At 63.1% G+C, this 15949-nt stretch overlaps 1 protein-coding gene across 4 annotated transcripts in view; it reads left to right on the top strand.

Moving 5' to 3' along the window:
• Positions 1-15949, top strand: part of PTP4A3 (protein tyrosine phosphatase 4A3) — a 43368-nt gene that overhangs the window by 17476 nt on the left and 9943 nt on the right. Inside the window, exon 1 of one of the 4 annotated variants that reach the window (XM_030937867.1) lies at positions 5663-5729. The exons of 1 other annotated variant lie outside the window; for it this stretch is intronic. The gene's annotated coding sequence lies outside the window, so the exon portion shown is untranslated. Of the gene's footprint in view, positions 1-5662; positions 5730-11555; positions 11956-13280; positions 13429-15949 lie in introns of those variants that run through there. 2 more of the 4 variants (XM_010385462.2, XM_010385461.2) reach the window with 2 other exon arrangements.

The raw sequence follows: 15949 nt of genomic DNA, 5'->3' as shown, positions 1-15949 counted from the left end.
GGTAATGTCCCTCCGATCCCAGGAGAACACCAAGGGCAGGTCCACGAAGGACAGCCTTCCAGTGAACCCATCCTACAGATGAGCACACTGAGGCAGAGGACAGCCTTCCAGCGAACCCATCCTACAGATGAGCACACTGAGGCACAGAGGACAGCTTTCCAGCGAACCCATCCTACAGATGAGCACACTGAGGCAGAGGACAGCCTTCCAGCGAACCCATCCTACAGATGAGCACACTGAGGCAGAGGACAGCCTTCCAGCGAACCCATCCTACAGATGAGCACACTGAGGCACAGAGGACAGCCTTCCAGCGAACCCATCCTACAGATGAGCACACTGAGGCACAGAGGACAGCCTTCCAGCGAACCCATCCTACAGATGAGCACACTGAGGCACAGAGGACAGCCTTCCAGTGAACCCATCCCACAGATGAGCACACAGCAGAGTGAGGTTGAGGGATGTGCCCATCACACAGCTCACAATGGGGAGCCAGGAGGGGAACCAGGTCACACTCCCAAGCTGGCAGCCCTGTGTGAGGACAGTGGCCACGGACTGAGCAATGGCCAGGCCTCAGGGATTGAAAGGAGCTGTCCCCTTCCCTGGACCCCAGAGAACCTACCTGCCTTGGCTTTGAGCTGAGGCTCTACCTGGGGGTCACCGGCTGAGTCTTGCACCCTGTCTGAGCCTCAGGTTCCCCATTTGTCACATGGGGAAGACCAACACCCAGGGTAGATGGAGCCCGGGCCAGTGCTGGCAGCACTGGTGGTGTGGGTTGGCGAGGCGTGGGGCGCCTCTGTGTGCACGGGGTGGACTTACGTGTGCCCAGCGGCCTCCCTGCCACATATCACCCTCCTCCTGTATGCCAGGGTCACAGAAGCTGAAGACAGTGGCCAAGCCCCACTTTTTGTGCCCCCTCTTGATTGTTTCAGGCACCGGGTCGGGTTCTTTGTCTACCCAAGTGCCCAGCACAGGGCTTGGCATGTGGTGGTGGCCTCTAAAAGCCAGTGTGTGACTATGAAACTAATCCACTCATAGCACTGCACATGCCTTTTGGGAGGGAGATGGCTCAGAGAGGAAAGGCCATCGCACCGGTTCCCCCAGCAGGATCTAGAAACCATGGGGAGCCTGTAGGCCCCTCCAGCCCCTCCACCGTGTGTCCTGGGGGGAGCCCCATCCCGCTGGGCCTCGGTGGTGCTGTGTGCACTGGCTCTGGGGGTGCCAGGCTGCATCTCACCATCGGGCCAGCCCAGAAATAGCTATGACCTTCTGCAGCCAGCTTGGCAGTGCTTGGGGCCGAGAGGCCTACGTGCACGCCGGCTGAGTCCCCTCACCGTGCCGGGCTGGCTATTTTGGACGTGGCCTCCTGAGGCCAGGTCAGAGCTCTTTCCCGCGGCTCCTCAGGCCCCTCTGACGTGCGTCCACTAGAGCCTTGGCCAGTGGCCCTGGCCAGCTCCATGATCTCAAACCCCCCTCCTGCCCCCTTGACCCCACAGGCCCTGGGTGGCACAGAGGAGGGAATCCCAGGGACTGAGCACAGGGTGACCGCGCCTGCTGGGACGCTGACATGGAGTGTAGGGCTTGGCTGTTTTAAGAAGAAAATGCAGAGAAAGTGCCCACCTTGCGTGGGCCCTGAATCCCATCTCAGCCTCTCAGAGCTCTTGCTGACTGCACAGCCTGAGCCTCAGTTTACTCATCCATAAAAGGGGGTGATGGGCGCCTTCCAGGACTGATCTGAGGACAGACATGGACATTGCCTGTGCTGAGGGCACCGTGCAAGGCCACTACACGGGGTTCTTGGGCCTTCTCCGCCTTTCACGGGACTGGACACTGGGTTCAGGGAGGGGCGTTGTGGGGTGTATGGGGATGGTGCGCTGGGCAGTGGCTGAGGGTGGGCTCTTCGTCTTCTGTGATACAGCAGAGGTGTATATGACTGCTGCCCTGCCCAGGGCGTCTGGGTATGGTGGAAATGGCCCCAAGGTCCAGCCACCCTCTGGGACCACAAGCTTCCTGGACACCCTGCTGACAGGGTCCCACTGTGAAGGAACAGGTCGGCCCAGCTCCCCACTTCCCAAATGAGCACGGGTGGCTGGGTGGGCATGGGGGATGGGCTCCCCTGCTAGAGGGCAGAACTCCCCTTCCCGTGAAGGTGCTGGGTGGGGTGTGACCCTGCTCCTGGGTTTGGGGACAGGCATGCCAGGAACAGCAGGCAGGGGCTGCCTGCCTGCCTAGTGCTGATCGCATGCTCGTGGCCCTCGGGGCCCTGTCCCCTGGATGGTCCAGAGGTCCCGAGGAGGAGCCATGGCCTCTTCTCCATGGAGACGGCCCGTGGGCCCAAGGCCTGGCTCTATCCAGGCAGGCACATGGAATTCAGTAAAACTCTGGATCCTTTCTGCAGAGCAGGCTTAGCTTGAGCCCTCCCACAGCAAGTGCACCCGCTGCCCACCCTGCCCTCTTGGCCTCTGGGACAACTCTGTGGGCACTGCCAGAGTTGGGGCACACAACTCAGGGGCAGTTCCTGTGTGTTCTCACCTGGTGATGGGTTCATGATTCCCATGTTGTGTGGGTGACTAACAAGGTCTGGGAGCTCGGGAGAGGGGCCCAGAGGCACACAGCATGCACGGGAGGGTTGCGGAGTTCCCAGGGGGCACTTGGGTGGAGGCTTAGCCAGGCCCAGTGGGCTCAGGGCTGGCCTCATGCCCTTCCCCCACTGCGGACCACTTTGGGGCCTCTGGCTGATGCTGATGGGTGAGGACCTTCCTGGGCAGCCTCCTCCGGCCAGCAGAAGGGACCATCAGGCCCCGTGGACCCTTGGAGAGCTTGGGGGTCGGTTCCTGTCCTGGAGTCAGCTGTGTCTGCTGAGGGTCCACTGGTGTGTGGCACAGGAGGGGTAGGGGCCATGCCCTGGTGTGCCAGGGAGGCCCTGAGCTCTCCGGGAGGCCAGATCAGGGGCCTCCTCTGGGCCTGCTGGGGGCCTCTGCATTCTTGGCAGGGGCTCAGGGACTGGGGCGGGGAGAGGCTCCCTCTCAGAGGCCGAATGAAACTCCATGCCCTCTGGGACACCAAGCCCACTTCTGGGTACTGGCCTTTAGGGGCCTTGGATGTGGGTGGCACAGCATGGGCTAAATGGGGCCCAGGAGGAAGGCAGCAGGACCGTGGGCATGCAGGCCTAACGCCAGGGCCAGGGCAGGCTTCATGCCTGCTTCCTCCCGTCTAGAATCCTGGAGCCGCACAATTTCCGACCCAACACCTTGTACTCCAGTGACTGACTCTCAACACAAGCTGCTGCCGCCAGGTGTGTTATAACAGAGCTCTGGGGTGGGAGGCTGGGGTCAGGGAGGGTTAGGGCGGACAACACAGCTCCTACCTGCCCAGGGCCAGGTGCGGCCACGTGTGTGTGTGAGTGTGTGAGTGGGGCACCTGAGCTGGGTGTGGCCTGGAAACCTGCATGTTACGGAGGCCATGGTTTTGGAAACTCTCAGGAGTCCAGCTGCGTCTGTTCCAAGATGGGTCAGGGTTGCTGCAGAGAGGGCAGTGACTGGTCCACAGCTGGTGTGGCTGTGCCATCCTCCTTCCTGTGCCATCCTCATTCTAGCCTGGACAGAGGCCTTCCAGGCAAGATGAAAGATGGGGTGTGGACAGGAGGGCATGGAGGATTCAGGGCTCATGGTGTCCCTGGAGGCTCTGGTGGGCACCGTAGGGCTGGACTGCTGCAGGGCAATGGGGTCCCCATCTTCCCAGCACAGGCATCTGATCTGGTCATCTGTTTCTGTGGCACGTGTGTGTGTGCACATGAGCACACATCTCTGTGTATGCAGGTCAGTGTGTGTGCTTGCCAGAGCTCCCCACTGGGCAGTTTCTACACTGGGTTCTCAGTCATCCCGGGAGGTGAGGCATGAGCACTGAACTGGGAGTCCTGTCTGAGCCACTGACTTGGCCTGCTGTTGTGAAGCTGTCCTGTCCAATCGCTGGACATTAGGCCACTCGTGTACAATGATCCCTGAGGTTTGTATCCTACCCTGGGGAGATCAAAAGGGGCCGAGTGTGACCCTGGGGTCTGGGGGCCCAGCCTGGTGGGTGACTCCAGGTAGACCTGGCTTCTGGGACTGTAGTGGGGGATGGTGGCTGCGGCAGGGGAGGTTCACTCACCGGGAGGCTGGAAGAGGTGGCTTGGTAGGGAGAGAGAAGGGCAGCCAGACAGAGGGCGCGTGGGAGCAGCAGCCTGGTGGCAGGTGTGTGGGTCTCCGTACTCTGTCTTGAGGAGCAGGAGAGGTTTGGGTGGGCGGCTGAGGAGAGTGTGGGCACAGAGCTTGGGAAGAGCCCTAGGCTGGGGCGTAGTGACTGCTGGGCAGCCCCAGACTGGCACAGGTGGATGGGGTGCCTAGGCAGGGGGTGGTGAGTTAGGGGGCAGCTGTCTGGGTGGCTGGGGGGAGCAGGGATAAGTGTGGACTTCTTAGTGGCCGCTCTCTGCCCCAGGAGGTAGAGTCCTGGAGGCTGGGCTGGACTGAGAGACGCCCCCTCATCCTTTCCAGGGTGAGGTAGGAGGGCTCCACCCCCTCCTGATATCACTAGGCCTGGGGCAGCATCCTGATGGGGGAGGGGCAGGTGACCCTGGCCCTGGACTGCAGGAACAGCCCCTCCTCCACTAGTGAAGTTCCCACTTCCTGCGGAAGGAACTATGTTAGAACTTGTGTGTGGGGGGTGGGGGTTGGGTGTGGGTGATGGGGAGCCTGGGTGGGGACCACTAAGTCGCCTCCCCTGTCTGCCTGCACTTCCTCCTGGAGGAAATGGGGACAACAGGATGAAGTGAGGGCCTGCTGAGCCCAGGCCTGCCACCTGGGAGGGAAGAGACCCAGGGGGCTGAGCAGCCCAGGAGGGCTGCAGGGTCCCGGCCCTTCGGTGTGGGCAGGTGGGAGTGCTGGGGATGCACTGAGGCTCCCTCCAGCGCAGCAAGGAGCGGGGTCTGGGACCCTCTTCCCAGCCTGCTGCAGGACGTGAGGAGACAGGCCGGAGCCACGGGCAGCCCCAAGTCCTTCCCCACCCCAGTTGCAGGGCCTGGGTCTCCGTACGCCACCCTCCTCCCGCCCCCTCCCACTGTTACAGGGCCCTAGGGACCACCCTGTCTCCCGTGGGCCCCAGAGTCCAGGCCAGCGCTGGAGGGGCCCTCCTGCCCTCTGGCCGGGACCACGGTACCCGCCTCAGCCCTGGGACCCTACAGACCCGGTCCCAATTCGAGGCCCCAGCCAGAGCATTCCAGGGTCCTTCGGGGGTGTGGCCAGCCCCGCGCCCCCGCCTCCCACATGACTCCGGGTGGGCCCTTTTGACGTACGTGGTGGGCGGAGGGCGGGGGGCAGGGGGCGGGGCGGGGGGGGGTGGTGGGATGCGGGGGGCGGGGCGAGGGGGGATAGAAGGCGGGAGGGGGGGGAGGGTAGGGGGAGTGGCGGAGAGAGGGGTAGAGGGCGGGGGGGTAGGGGGTAGGAGGTGGAGAGAGGGGGGTAGGGGGCGGGGAGGGGGGAAGGGGGCGGGGAGGGGGTAGGGGGCGGGGAGGGGTGGGGGCGGGGAGGGGGGAGGGGGCGGGGGGGCAGAGGGTTGGGGAGGGGAGTGGAAGGCGTGGGGAGTGGGGCGGGTAGGGCAGGGGAGGGGGGCGCGGGGGCGGGGAGGGCAGGCGCAGGCGGGGATAAAGCCCGCGGCGGGGCTGGGCTGACTCGGAGCGTGGAGGACCTGCCTGCCGGGTGAGTGTCTGCGCGGGCCTTGGCGGGCCCGGAACGTGGGACAGACCAGGGAGAGCGGCCCGCGAGGGGGTGGGGGGGGGCCTGCCTTCCGCGCACGCGCGCCGCTGGGCCTGAGCGTGCAGTCGGTCGGGTGGGCGAGGGCGCCGCCCTGGTGGCGAAAGCGCCTCCTCCGGAGCCCCCCTGAATGGCGCCGGGACCCGGCTCTCCCCAGACCCCACGTGGCGATGTGCGGAGGCCGGCTTTTTGAGCTGTGTCCCTAGATCGCTGACCTCTGGCCTCGACTCCCAGCTGCACCATCCGGAGGCAGGGGTGGGGGTCCAGCGGGTGGGGGTCAACCTGATTCTTCTGCAGAGGAGAAAGCTCCCGATCCCCTCTCCTCGTGGCCTGTCTTTATAGCTGAGGGTCATCACTCTGTGGCCGCATGGTTTGTCACTCTGTCACTAAAGGAGGTCCTGTGAGCGGTCACTCCAGGACGGCAGGGTGGACCAGGGCTGCCTGGGTCACCCCAGTCACACAGGTGCCCTTGGAGGTGCTGTGGGACCGGAACCAGGCTGGCCACGCGGCCCCGTGGTCGGCATGGCCATTAGAGCAGATGTGACTCTCGCCCGCACCGGAGTGTGGGCCAACTTCACCTCTTCATCCTCACAGCAGCAGGCGAGGCTGCTCAACCCCACTGTGCAGTGCGCGGTCAGCGGGGGTTCAGAGCTGCAGACGCTCCCCACCTAATAAGCAGAGAAGACTCAAGACCTACTGATCCCGACAGTCATCAGGCTCTGTCAAAAATCAGGTTCCCAACATGTGGCAAACATCAAGATTATTGTTAACAAATGGCAGCTGAGGTGGTCATCGGCTCGTATCTTGGGTTTTAATCATCCCTGTGAGGTCTAAAGTCTCAGTGGCTTTCTGGGTTGGTTGGCCAGTCCCTGGCTGAGTTGGGGATCTGAGAAGCTGGCCTGGGGTGCAGTGTCTGAGTCCAGGCGTGAGTCTCCTGCCATCTGCTCGGCTGCTCTGCAGGCTGCTCATGCGTCGTCAGCCTCCCCTGGGCTCTGAACAGATGAGGCTCTCAGGATTTGCTGGGGTGGAAGAGAAGGAGCCCTGGGCTTAGCACTGGCAAACCTGGTTTCCAGCGGCTCTGCCCCGTCCGGCCGGCCTCTGTGTCAAATGGGGCTCATAAGGCTTGGATCTCTGGTGGGGGTGACAGCACGCATGGGGGCGGGGGTGATGGAACATGGGGCATGAAAGGGCTCTGAGATGTCAGTGGGAACAGACTTGATGTGTGCTGGCTCGTGGGGCTCAGTGGAGTCTGGTACATTCCCCATCTTGGGAGCCCATACCACCCTCTGGGAGGATCTCACCCTGCCTGAAGGCCATCTCCTCAGAGAGGCCTCCGTGATTGAGCACCCCCCCCCCCAGCAGTCACAGGACGGACGTGACTCAATGGTTCTGTGGGTCGCATGCCGTTTCCTGTTGCCATAATCCTTTGCCTGGTTAGTGTGTGTCACCCCGCCCCCACTGACCACCCAACCAGTGCCCTCTGAGGGTAGCTGATGGGGTTTGCTCACCCCTGACCCCCACCCAGCACCTACCATGGGGCCTGGAGCCCAGAGCGTGTTTGGCAGGTACATGTATGAATGGAAACGTGGTAGGGGAGACCCAGGCACTGAGGGTACCTGCAGGCTTCCTGGAAGAGGAGGGACTCTGGTCTGGTCTTGAGCATGAGGAGGTGTGTCCAGGGACATTCTTGGGAGAGAGAAGAGGGTACCTGGAGTGTGACTCCTACAATCCCTCCCCCTCCTCACCTGTGAGGGAGGCAAGGGCAGAGGGGCCAGTGGGCCAGGCTGAGAAGCCGGAACTTGGTTTTGTAGGCCATAGGGAGCCATGGAAAGTATGTGAGAAGCAGCAGGGTGGGGACCACCATTGTGTCTCCAGTCCTGTGCCAGGCCTCGCTGTAGGGGGGTGGCTTGTCAGGTGGGTGGGCAGATGACGTGGGCTCTTGACCCAAAGTCTAGTCTGGGCTGGAGGTGGGCTGCACACTTACCAAACGTGAATCAAGCTGCCTTCAAGAGACAAGGATGCATGTACTTCCCTTGATACCTGCTCTAGTGAGGAGGCTGGGCTGGCTGATTGGGTGGGGGTGGGGGATGGGAGGGGTGGTAGACTAGAGACCCCAACCAGGTAGGGAGACCAGTGGGCCCCTGGGGCCTCAATGGTAGAAGCAGGGCTGGCCCAGTGGTGGCCCTCTGGGGGCAGATCTGTGCCTCCCGTTTGATTCTCTGGTTGGGGTCCTGAGCTGCCTGCGGGTGTCAGGGACATTGACAAGGAGAAGGCATAATGACGTGGGTGAGAGGCCCTGAGACCTGGGCCCACAGCGAGGTGGGGGTCAGGGAGGCAGCGGCCAGGGGCTCACTGTGGCCTCGGAGGACACCCAGGCCTGAGTGTCCCATTCCTGCCTGGACCCAGACCAAGACCAGAGGAGAAGGGGTGGCATCCTCTCTGGGGTTCGGGGATACAGGGGCCACACAGGCAGCACCAGGCACTGTTCTGAACACTTTTCATGCCCAGATCCATTTACTTCTGATAACTCTGTAAGGGAGGAACGGTTGCTGTCCCTCTTGACAGGAGGAAGCCGAGGTGCAGGGAGTGGCTGTTACTAGGTAGTGAAGGTTCCCCTGAGGAGGTGGTGTTCCCAGCAGAGCATGACCCAGGCCAGGAGGTGGGGAGGGAACTTGTGGGGGTGGGCTGGGAGGTGAGGTGGGCAGCCCTGTGGAGGCAGCTTGTGGGCAGTTGGGGACAATAGGGGGAGTGGAGGCCTGACGGCCCTGGGACCTGATCTGCCTGCCATGGCAGTGTCTCTGCTGTGAGCCAGGCATCCTACCTTCTAACCCTGTTTGTGACAGCCTGGGAACCCGAGGCACAGGTTGGCATGGGGTCTCTTTGAGGAACCAAGTGACTTGGCTCCAGGGAGGAAGTGACCCCTGACTCAGTAGAGATGCCAGCGTCTCAGACCCCTCCCTGGAAACCCACGATATTGTCATTACCTGGCCCACTCGCCCGGGGAGTGTGGGAGGCAGCTTGGCAGGGCAGGGGGTGGAGGGGTGACTGGGCAACCCCACCTGGGAGGGCAGGAGAAGGTGGGCGGGCTGTGTGCTGGTTCTGTCCATTTCTTTCCTGAATCTTCCAAGCTTGGCCCAGCACCTGGCCCTTGAAGGTGCTCAGCACATATTTGTCAAATTGGATGAATGAACGGATGAATGAATGGATGACTGCCTGGTCTCCAGTCCTCGTTGGTGGGAGTCCTGTGATCCAGGGTGGGGGCAGGGGAGGCTCAGAGGCACTGCTGAGCTTCAGGAGGGTGCAGAGCAGTGTAGAGGGCAGGATGCCCCTGCAGGGATGGGGAGGTGGGTGGTGGGCCTTGTGCAGGGCAGGTAGCCCAGGATGCAGGCCTTATGTGCCGGAGTGTGGCACCGTGTGGTGTCAACAGGTGGCCTGGCTGGCAGTGGCTGCTGGGATGCTTTCCAAGCACTGACACCCCCATCCTTGCCCCCAGGAAGGGCAGGTGGGGGGCTGGGGTGCTGGGGGAATGACAAGGCCAGGGTGAGGGGGTCTGGGAGGGGGCCTGGCTGTGTCACACCCCCAGGCAGGGAAGTTGCCCTACCTGCTCTGCTGCCAGGTGGGCTTCTAGGGTGGCAGAAGGGGTACCTGGAGGGTTTGCATGGCCACATTTGGGGTCACATTTCCCCTGGCCGTGCCTCAGTTTCCTCATCTGAGCTGCTGCCAGAGGCCTCGTCTTCCAGCTGTCAGTGTCCACTGTCTCCTCGTCCCCGCAAGACCCCGGTGAGCCAGGGCTTGCCATACCTTTTACAGGTGGGGAACAAGGGCTCAGAGGGGAGAAACAGTCACAGACAGCACTGGCCTTGACCCCAGGCCCTGTAAGCCCAGAGCCCAGTCCTGACCGCCGTGGTTTGGTGCCACCTTGTGAGTGGGGTCAGAACCCCTCCCTGTGACTGTCCCCCTCCTCTGCGTCCTCCCCCTGCCACCTCTCCTCCCTTGCTCCTTTCCTCTGGCATCCCTGGTTCCATTAGGGGACGGTCCAGGCCCACAGGGGTGAGGCTGGCTGAGCTGAGTCCAGGTGTGGGGAGCTGGGGCTTGGTACTGGGCTAGGCGGGTAGGGTCTGAGTCCTGGGTTGGGATTGGTCATTGCAGCAGGCCACAGGGTGGTACTAAGCACCTCCTGGGGTCGGGTTTCTACCCATTACTGGGTGGTTCTCCTGGCGCCATTGGAGCTTGGGAGGCTCCAGGTGGGCCTGGCAGGGCCTGAGTGGCCACAGATTTGGGAGGCTCCTGGTGCCTGGTGGGCATCACCTGCTGCCTGCCTGATGCTGGGTGCCTGGGGCCCAGTGGCAGCCTGGGTGGGAGCCCCATGAGTGGGCCCATGCTCTCGCCAGGTGTCCACCTGCCCGCCTGCCTGTGGAAGCAGTGGTTACAGCCCCCAGGTCTGTGGTGGAGCTTTGGCCTGCCTGGGCACTGCTGGTGGCTGGCAGCATGTGAGCAGCTTCAGGAGGAGCAGGGTAGGCCTCTTGGGTTGGCAAGTTAGCGCCATGCCCCAGGAGGCACTGTTAAAGCTGTGTGCGGCCCAGAGGGGCAGTGGCTGAGCACAGGGCTATGTCCTTGGAGTCCACACTCATCTGTAGATGCCCAGTGGGTAGAACCCGAGCCAGTGCCCAACAGCTCTGCTTCCAGGCTGCAGCCAGGCACCCCATGACTGGCTTGGAGCTGACACCATCTCGGAAGGTGGCTTTCCTCTCTGGCAGTGTCTCTATTTGTAAAGGCGGCCATGGGCCCCAGAGGGCTAGCACTGGCCCAGGGTTACCCAGGGAGTCGGGGTAGTAGCCTGATGTGAGACTCCAGGCATCAGGATCATGCCTGCCTCCCTCCTGGCCAGTTCCTCCAGGAAGCCTTCCCTGACCTCCCACCCTCCAGATCACCTGCCACCCTGGGGCTTCTTCTGCTCAGGGGCTTTCGTCCTGCTGGTCCCCGTCCCTGCAATGATTGCTCAGAAGCACCAGAGAGGGGGCCTGGGACGGACAGCTTGAGAGGCTGCCTGAAGGTGGAGGGCACAAGGGATGCTAAGGAGTAGTGAGGTCCCCATCACCAGAGGTGTGCAAGCTGGGGCTTAGGTGTGGCGTAGGTGACCTTTGAGGTTCCTCTAGACCTCAGGGGTCGAGATTCTGTGATGGGTTCTGGATGTTTCCGAGATCTGGACCTCTGCCCAGAACGTTGGGTCATTTGTTCCTTCCACAAACAAGTGGGAGCCCTCTTGGTGCCAGGGCCTGTGTGGGAGGTGGGGTGAAACTGAGGACCTCTCAACCCTCCTTCAGTTGGGATGCCTTCCCTGGGGCCTGGGACACTCTGCTCTAAAGGACACATAGCAAGGGGAGAGGGGATGGGATGGGGTGGGTTGGGGAGAGGGGATAGGATGGCATGGTGGGAGCGGCAGTGAGGGAGCTGGGCTCTTGGAGCTGCCGGGTGCAGGGGCCTGGAGGACTCTGGGAAGGCGTCCTAGCGCATCAGGCGTGAGCTTGGCCTGCTCGGGTCTACCCTTCTGGCCCCCCTAGCAATGGGCGGACTTGGGCTCGCTCTGGGAGGATTCCAGGAACGGCTCCTGCCCGTATATAAATAGACTTCTCCGAAAGGCCTGGGGCTGTGCCAGCTGCAGCAGGTGCCCCCCAGGCCTGGCCAGAGGGCCCCAGGCAAGGGGGTGGAGCCCGGGTGGGGGCGATGAGGATGCCGGGGTCCACCTTTGTAGCCGCAGAGGCATGATGGGCTCTGTCTGGTTGTAGCATCACAGAGCTTGATGGGAACTTTCACTCTGAGACCCTTTTATGGATAAGAAAACTGAGGCTGGGGTGGCAGGAGCAGCTTACTCCAGAGGTCCTCTCTCCCAGAGGGCTAGAGTTGGATAAGCAGGGTCTCTGGGGGGCAGCAAGACCCAGCTCCAACTGTGGTTCTTCTGCCTTCTGGCTGTGTGACTCAGGCGGGTTGCTCAGCTTCTCTGAGCTGTTGTGGTTCGCCACTGCAGTGTGGCAGGTGTTGGTGCCTTGCTCGGGGAATGCAGTGTCTAGCCTGGTATCCTTAGAAAGTGGCTGAGGTTGGAGACTGCTGGGGCAGAGTCCCTGAAGCTGACCCATTCCTGCCTTGGACCTTCACGGAGATGCTGCTGGAAGTGGTGAGCTGAGAGCACTGGGCAGGAGTCAGAGCCTAGTGTCTCCCTGTGGTGCTGGGTGCACCCACATGGGTGGGTGTCCTTGCCAGGGAGCTCACACCCTTGGGGGTCTATGAGCTGGCAGGCAGGGCTACCTGGCTTGGTGCGCCCTTGGGTGGGGGCTCCCATGGGTCCCTTCAGACTGGGCACAGTCCTCCTGTCCTGGGCTCCCTGGCCTGCTTGCCCACCTGGGGGCGGGAGGAGACGAGGGTTGCCAGCACAGCTGGGCCACGCTGATGGTGATGCTGTCTGGAAGTGTGGGTGGGGAGAGCCTGGCAGGGGGAGAGTGGGTCATGCTCTCAGCAGGGTCCCTTGGTGACCTCAGATTGCAGGGACCAGGTTGTTTGAGAGCTGCAAGCAAGGCCAGGCCTCCAGGGACCCTGTGCTGGGGGTGCCACCCATGCCCCTCCACCCTGCTCTGGGTGGCCAGGGCAGGCACAGAGTGGATCGTGATGCCAGCTGCACCCTTGGGGCTTATAGTCTGGGGAGCACATGAGTTCCCGGCACGATGCTCCCAGGAGGCAGAGCCAGGAGTCCCAGGGAGGCTTTTGCTTGAGAGGGTCTGGGAGGGCTTCCTGGAAGAGGGGACGCCTCTTCGGAAGTGCCCAGCCTCGGAGTTTGTGGAGCCCTCTCCCTGGCTGAATCCTGCGTGCCGGTGTTACCTATGTTCCTCGTTTCAGTGCCTCAGTTTCCTCACCAGTACACTAGGGGAGACCAGCGTAGCCAGCCACAGCTGGGTCGTGAGGATTAAGTGAGGGGACAGTAGTGTCTGGCACACGGTAGGTGCTGAGTAAACACATGGAGGAGTGCCGGGGCTGTGGGCTGGTGAGTTGGGCAGGGGATCTGAACAGGAGGGACTCGGGCGCCCTCCTCCTCAGGGTGCAGGACAGCACCTGCACAGCGGGGCCGCATTTGCATTTCCAAAGCTGGGCGTGCTCCCTCCAGGCCTCCCCACGAGGAGCGCGGCCCGGCGGCTCCTGCCCTCAGGACCCCCAGCCCACAGCCCCGTGCAGCCCCGTGAGGGGGCCGGGGGAGCTTCGAGGTTCTAGGGAGGGCAGGCACCGGGAGAGGGCGCTGGGCCGGCCGGCGGGAGGAAGGAGGGGTCCCGGGCTGCAGCGCCCCCGGCCCTCGCCGCGCCCCGCACTTCCCTTTCCCGGCCGGGCTTCCTCTTCCCCGCGCCCGCCCTGCGCGGCCCCTTTGTTTCCCGGGCAGGGCGCGGCTATATTTAGGCTGCAGGTGTGGGAGACCTCGGCAGCCGGGTCGCCCGCCGGTCACGCCCCCCACGTGACGCCCGGGCACTATAAATAGCCGCAGGCGGCGGTGGCGGCAGCGCCTGGAGCCGGCTCCGCGGCGGAGGGGCGGCGCCCCGACCCGGGCCCAGCACGGTGGGCACCGCCGGGCCGGGCGTATGGAGGCGGCGGGACGCCTGCGGCGCGGGTGAGCCTGGCAGGTGGGGACGTGGCGGACCCAGGCCTTCCGGGACCCCAGCTCCGCCGGGGAGGAGGTGGCACCCTCCGGAGGGCTGGGCGGGAGCCCCGCTGGCGTCTAGGGAGGGGGCCGCGCCCCTTACCACGACCCCACGCGGGACAGCTCCCCTGGGACCCCCCCAGAGCGCCCACCTCAGCCCTGACTGCGGCGCAGCCTTACTTCTGAGACCCACTGAGCCCCGGGCCTCCAGACTTCTTCCCCAGTATCACAGGGGGGCCCTCTGAAGGGGCCTGGATTCAAACTTCTTAACCCGCTGTGCCATCGGGAAGGAGGGTGGTAGCCTCCGTGAACCTCGATTTCCTCTTCTGTACAGGGGGCTCCGTGTTGTTCCTGCCTCCTAGACTTGAGGCAGAGAGAACCCACTTAACTGGACGCCTGGTGTGGCCCTGGCCGAGAACGTCCTCCCCTCTCCCTGGCTTGTTTCCTGGTCTGGCCAACAGGGACAAGGATGGACTCTTCCTTAAAGGGTCTTGAGAAATCGCTGAGGGCTCTGGGCCTGCTGGCCCGAGGAGGCTGAGCCGGATCTCGGGAAGGGTGCTGCAGGGCTTGGTAGCAGGAGGGAAGGAGGGGCTATGGCTGCCAGTGGGTCCCTGTGCTGTGGGCCACGGGCTTGGTGGGGGTGGTAGCGACTCAACACACGGAGGCAGGGGCAACCTGTCCCCATTTCGCAGATGGGAAGCCTGAGGCTTTGGCTTCAGGGAGTTCTCAGTGCCTATCCCTGGGGATCCTTAACCCTTGCTCTCAGGGCCCTACCTGGTGACCTTAGTGGGGGCGTGCGGTTAGGGAGGGGTGTTCTCCCTTGGGGGACAGCCACCAGGCAGGGCAGAGCCACACAGTGGTGCCAGGGCATCATTGCTTTGCTCTCACCTGGGGCAGGGGTAGGGGCTCCAGGGTGCAGAGACAAGTGGGGTGTGCGGCAAGACCCCAGACCAGCTTTGTCCAGCCTCTCCCTGGACCCCGACCCCATTCTAGCCTGGGTTGTGACCCCTGAGGTGGTTCAGAGCCTCCTCCCTCCCAGCAGCCTGCAGCCCTGAGGACCTGTCTAGGGCCACTAGGCAGCAGGGCCAGGCCACGTGCTGTTGCCTGTGGGGTCTTCCCAGGTCCTTGGCAGCTGTGGGCCTGAGGGGTTGGTCAGCCCCTCAGGGAGAGGCTCAATGCTGTGGCTTCTCCAGCGCTTTTCCTCCTTTCTTTCTGTAAACATGAACTCGGCTCCCGCGCACAGGGACATCCTGCCATCCCAGGAGGGACCCAGGTGTTTGTGTGCTGTTAACACGCGGTGGCTTCCCTCACCCACTCTCAGAGCCTATGCTCCCTCTAGCTGGGCAGGGTGGGGGCTGGCGGGACCAGGGGCAGGATCCTTGTCTCCACCTTTACCTCCTGCTGGAGGTCCCACCCCACCATCCGTTTTTTTTTTTCGGGGGGGTGGGGGGTTGTTCTTGTTGCCCAGGCTGGAGTGCAATGGCGCGATCTTGGCTCACTGCAACCTCTGCCTCCTGGGTTCAAGCAGTTCTCCTGCCTCAGCCTCCCGAGTAGCTGGGATTACAGGCATGCACCACCACGCCTGGCTAATTTTTTTTATTTTTGTTTTTAGTAGAGATGGGGTTTCTCTGTGTTGGTCAGGCTGGTCTCGAACTCTCGACCTCAGGTCATCCGCTTGCCTCAGCCTCCCAAAGTGCTGGGATTACAGGCATGAGCCACCACACCCACCATCTGTTTTAACCTTCCCAGAACCACTCAATGGACAGAGCCTGAGGTGTGGCGCTTGCTCTGAGCCCGTGAGCACTGGCTGCCACCCAGGGTGTGGAGGGCAAGCAAGGAGGAGCCCACGGTCCCATGTAGCCACCCTCCGAGTCCAGGGGCCCAGGCCTCAAGCCCTCCCTGCACCTGGGCTGAGACTCCAAGGGCCCAGCCTGCCTGGTGGGCAGCTGGGAAGGGGTGCTGGGGCAGGGGCACAGATGAGAGGGGGTGGGTTGGGGAATGGAGGGCTCTGCTAGACAAGGGACCCTGAAGTGCCTTTCCGTGGGTGGTAGACAGTAGTGACAGGGCCGGGCTTGGGTTAAGTCTAGGGGGCTGGAGAGTCTGCTAACAGCTGGGTCATAGCCGGAGGGAGCTTAGGTCACTTGTGTGGCCCCTCATTGTGCTAATGGGGTAACAAAGAGGCTGGCACCTTGTACAAGGTCTCCCAGCCCTTCCGTAGAGAGGGAAGGGGGCTGCGTGCTCCTGGAACCCCCTTGCCCGGGAGCTTTGGGGTTGTGAGACCCAGAGAGGGAGAGAGGCAGGCGTGGAGGTGCTTCGGGTTGCTGTGGCCCCCCTGCAGCCTCCCTCTTCAGGGCCCTGTTACGGTGTGAACCCACTCCTGGCCACCTGTGCTGTCACCACCTTGGCATGTGTGCCTGATGGCTGGCCTGTTGGTATGGTCTGTCTCCGCCTCCGCGAGCTCCTGGAGGGGCAGAGCTGGCCTGTTTATCCC

This window comes from Rhinopithecus roxellana, chromosome 9, assembly GCF_007565055.1.
Source record: "Rhinopithecus roxellana isolate Shanxi Qingling chromosome 9, ASM756505v1, whole genome shotgun sequence".
Lineage (NCBI taxonomy): Eukaryota > Metazoa > Chordata > Mammalia > Primates > Cercopithecidae > Rhinopithecus > Rhinopithecus roxellana.
This window is presented reverse-complemented; position numbering and strand designations above follow the sequence as displayed.